At 36.9% G+C, this 5,109-nt stretch overlaps 1 pseudogene; it reads left to right on the forward strand.

Moving 5' to 3' along the window:
* The first annotated feature begins 252 nt into the window (after nt 1-252).
* On the forward strand, nt 253-4,820 carry LOC119877726 (annotated as a pseudogene).
* The last annotated feature ends 289 nt before the right edge of the window (nt 4,821-5,109 follow it).

A 5,109-nucleotide genomic window follows, 5' to 3' on the forward strand; every position in this document is an offset into this window, starting at 1 on the left:
CAAATGTAATATGATACAGATACTAAAAATTGTACAATGAAAAATATACAGCAACATGGAAAAAGCATCTACTATATAGTATTAGGAGAAAAAAGCAGAATAGGAAATTCAATCTGTATTGTTATATGTGATTGTTCTTTTTGTTTCAATGAAGGCTTGCTTATAAAGTGAAAATTTCTTTGTATGAGGTAAATTAATTGAGGGATAAAACTACGAAAATGCAGCCCGGTTTTTCAATTACCCGTAGTAGCCATGGTGGCCATGAATTTATTGCAGGGCGCTTCGGTCACTACAGTAGCCACTCTCTCTGGCCACCAGCTTGGTATTTGGCTTGGATTCAGGGGTTTCCTCACACACAGGTTTCCTAAGACTGTCGCTTCTGTGAGACACAGTGGAGATCATGGGAAAAGACTGAAACCTTCTGGATTCTATGACAGGCATTTTTTGAGTTTAATAAAATTCTACATTTTGTTGGCTGGGATTCTGGGAGCAACTGGCATAACTCTGGTGAATATATTCATTGGTGAAGCTGAGTTATCATACATTCCAGAAGGCTACCATCCCAGAACACTGGGAATAATTTAAGCATCCTGTGTCAAGATGGATTACCTAAACTTTTTTTGATGGCCCTGAAAATAATTAGGAAAACACAAACGTTATCCTTCAAACTGAAGCTGAAAAGTCTGATTTATGATTAAAGGAGTTGGAAATGCATGTGAGAGGTTATGGTCCCTGGTATTAGTATCAGACTGTTGATAAGGTGTTGATTGATTATTCTCCAAAAGCAACTCCCAACAACTTATCTTTTATTTCTCTAAATACAAAGTATATTCTCATAAGGGTAAAATTAATTAATAAGTATATCCTGAATTTTTGCTTCTGTGATGAATAAAAGATCTTCAATTGCTCTATTTTCCCACATTTATTTTGATTAATACTTGCCTGTGAGATTTGTTTTTTTTTTTTCAGATTCATTGAGACATAATTGATGAAATTGTAAGATATTTAAAGTGTCCATTGTGGTGATTTGATATGCATTGTGAAAGGCAGAATAAGACTTGATTTGATGGGTTTTGGCTTCCTCCTTTAAGTAGGTTTATCATATAATAAAAAAAACTTGGGCAAATAAGAATTTATGAACTCCTAAGTATGTGACTTTGAAAGTTTAATATTTTAGTTGTCTGATAACTGGAAGTTAGAGAAGTCTAATTATGTTAAATATCAGAAAATATAGTAGTTTATATACATGTCTGGATTATTCAGAGGTGATTCAGAATTTTAAGTTACATAATTATTGAACTAACCATGTAAAACATTATCTTTTTAAAAAAGATTTTATTTATTTATTTATGAGAGATGCAGAAAGAGAGGCAGAGACATGGGCAGAGGGAGAAGCAGGTTCCCTGCAAGGAGCCCATGTGGGACTTGATCCCGGCTCCCAGGATCAGGACCTGAGCCAAAGGCATTCAGGCTCAACCACGGAGCCATCCAGGCATTCCTAAAACATTATTTTACTGAACAGTTTTTCAGTGAAAAAAATTATGAAAATGCAAAATTTGTTAACTTATACATGATTTTTCATGGGGTGATTATACCTTATGTTATCAAGTAACAATAGTATATGCATAATATGCTATAATATATGGTATAATGAAATAATTAAACATTATATTATAATCATATTATATATTTGTTATAATTACATATATATAATAACAAAGTAAATGCAAAAAATGCCAACCTTAGGGAATGAAGGGCTCTAGGAAACAGCATATCAACTGTATCCTCCTCCTCCTCCTCCTTCCTCATCTATCCAACTTTATATACATGAGATATTCTATGAGTGAACATTATAGGGCTATTCTCTTGAATTTTACTTTTCTTGATAAAAATATTTATACAGCATACCAAACATATGTAGCCAGGTTATAAGGCTTTAAATAGAAAATGAAAAAGCAAAGATTAAATTTTGAGAAGCTTTGTATCAGTCATTGTCCAATCAGGAAACAGAAACCACAGCAATAATTTGGTGTGGGGAATATCAAGATTTATTAACTAGAAATATGTGGTTTAATACTAAAAGAGGTTTTAAAAAAAATCAATCCTAAGGAATGCAGCAATAGAAACTGAATAAAGCAGACTTAAGAAAATGAAGAATGAATGAACAACTTGAAAGAGGGCCCCTGAGGCTGAATTCAGACCTCATCAAAAAGGCAGTGGCTGCCATGAGTATATGCCACCTTTTCAGGTTGAAGAAGTGTACTGGGAGGACACAGGGCACAGAGTGCCACAAAAAGTGACCCACTGTTGGCAGAGAAACTCAGTGGAGGATGCTGGTAGGCAAGGATGGTCTGGTAGTGTCACTGAAGTGGGGCTGGCAGACACACCACAGGAAAAAGCCAGGAAAAAAACAGGAAAAGACACCCTCCCTCTTGCTTTATCCACGTAGAGGCTCTTTGGTGTCTTCTATTGACAAAGCCTTTCATACCAGCTGGAACAGGTGAAATTTTAGAAGATCCAACTAAAATATCATAATACATGGCAAAGAAGGGTTGATTTGGTATCAAGAAGGGATGAATTGACAAGTGTCTCTGTCTGTCCCTTTGGTTCCTCAGATTCCTTATGTTCCCTTCCTCATACATTTAAACTTCCAGATGCCAGTTAAACAATTTATGTTTCCACCTAACAAGATGCAGATATCCTTCCTATAAGTGAAATTCTTACCCTTTCTCCCAAATGAGGAGAAACACACTTTCAACAGTAAATGTATCTGTCACTGGCCATTTTAAAGACTCCTTGAATTCAATCATCTTCCACCGAAAGTCCTGCTGCCTAAAGACTGATATGTAGAGTTAACAACCAAGGAGGATGAATCTATGTATCCTTCATAATGGAATAGATCCAATATAATCAAACCTACAGCTAGGTAGCTGGTTGTTCTTCCTGGAGAATTGTTCCATATTTGAGGCTAAAATGTTTTTCTCTGCTGTTGGCAGATTATACAGCAGAGGTAGACAGGTGAGTCATGATAAGAAGTATGTATTATTGAGCCTAGGAATAGTCTCCATCCTTATTACCATGGACACTGTGGGGCTAGGGAAAGGGGCTGACTGACAACCACAGAGCACACCATTGTCCACCTGATTATTGAAAGCCTCCTGTGTGGTGAGTGTCCTTTAATGAACATTCATATGAAATGCTTTAGTACACAGCCTTCCAAAATAGGTCCTCATGACATCTGGATATTTATGACCTTGTGTAAACCCCTCTCCTTGAGTGTAGGCTGGACCTAGTGACTTACTTCTAGGAAATGAAATAGAGCAAAGTAATGATATGCCACTTCCAAGATTAGGTGATAAAGACTGTGACTTCTCTCTTGCTGAAAATTCTCCCTCTTATCCTTGTCATTATGGAGAGAGCGACCTGCTAAGCAATGAAGGGTAGCCTCTGGCCAAAAGCTAGTGAGGAACTAAGGCCTTCAGATTCAGAAACCAAAGCTTGCCAGCCATCATGTCAGTGAAATTGGAAGTGGATCCTCTTCTGATTGAGCCATCATTCGATACTGCAGCCCTGGGTGACACCTTGTTTGTAATCTTATGAGACCGCGAAGCAGGGGACCCAGCTAATCCATTACTGGATTATTGTTTTAAGCCACTAAATTTGGGGGAGTTATTAACTTCATAGAAAGAAGTAGATAACTAATATGGATGCAAACTTCACAGTCTATGCTCGTTTTGAGAGATCTATCCACACACCTCTTTCCCTAACTTCCTTTGTACTAGTCTTTCAATCCTGTCCTTTCCATATCCTCTACCATTCAACAAATACATTAACTACTGCTTGTGTAATAATGTAGATTATACTTATAATCATCTGTCAGTCCAGGGGAGGTAGATCTGTTTTTTTTTCAAATGCCATGAACAATGGCTGAGAAGTCAGAGATTAGGATTACATTTTACTGTATTTTTTGAGGATGCATCATTTGACTGTGCTACTGTTCTATGATATAAACAGAGTCATTTCATCTATAAGAAGCTTACATACATGAGGATCAAAAATCTTATTCTCTGTCACTGTAAAGTTGGACATGATTTTGATCTTTATCAAGTAATTTGCTTTCTGAGATATAAGGAGCAATGTCACCATTGGTTGATCTTCAATAGGCTACTTTATTTTTAAATTTTGGGATATTGCCTATACAAGAAGATCCCACAAATCTTTATTATCTCGGGCTCTCTTCTAATCTCTAGGATCAAATTCCCAATTTTGTCTTGGAAACTTCATCAAGAACTTCATCACGCATTTAACAAGTCCAAAATAATCCCTACCTCAGCTTTTTCTGGTCAAATGTTCCTTTTTTTTTCCATCATTGGTAAATGGCCCGTCATTATTTTTCAACAGAAATGTCAAAATTACTCTTAAAAAATACACTTTCATGTCTTCATTTTTTCCCTCATGCTTTCTCTTTGACTAGAACTATCCTTATCCTCATTTTACCTTCAGGATATCCTTCAAAAACTAGCTATAATATCACATTGTCAATGCAGCTTCCCTAATTTTCCCCTTATTTAAGCCCCCTCTTATGGACATCCACAAGACTTAGCCTGAACACTACTTTGCCTTTATTACAGTACTTTATTTTGCATTGCCTTTTCTAAAGTGTGTTCTGAAGAATGCTTATCCCTTGGAAGCATCCACATGAAGGTAGTGTAAGTCTGGAGATTTTTGCCTACTGCTGTTTGTCTTGAAGTTTCCTGGTTTATGTTAGCTTATTGAAGATTCTGAGAGCACTTGCTATAAAGAAACTGATTCAACCTTAACTTACCTTGTTTTACTCTTGTTACTTACTTACTATTCTCTTGCAGAACATTTTTGCCCTATATTCTGTGTTTCTTATTCTTTTTTTTTTAATTTTTATTTATTTATGATAGTCACAGAGAGAGAAAGAGAGGCAGAGACACAGGCAGAGGGAGAAGCAGGCTCCATGCACCAGGAGCCCGATGTGGGATTCGATCCCGGGTCTCCAGGATCACGCCCTGAGCCAAAGACAGGCGCCAAACCGCTGCGCCACCCAGGGATCCCTGTGTTTCTTATTCAACAAGTATCCAT

The sequence above is a fragment of the Canis lupus genome, chromosome 29 (genome assembly GCF_011100685.1).
Source record: "Canis lupus familiaris isolate Mischka breed German Shepherd chromosome 29, alternate assembly UU_Cfam_GSD_1.0, whole genome shotgun sequence".
NCBI lineage: Eukaryota > Metazoa > Chordata > Mammalia > Carnivora > Canidae > Canis > Canis lupus.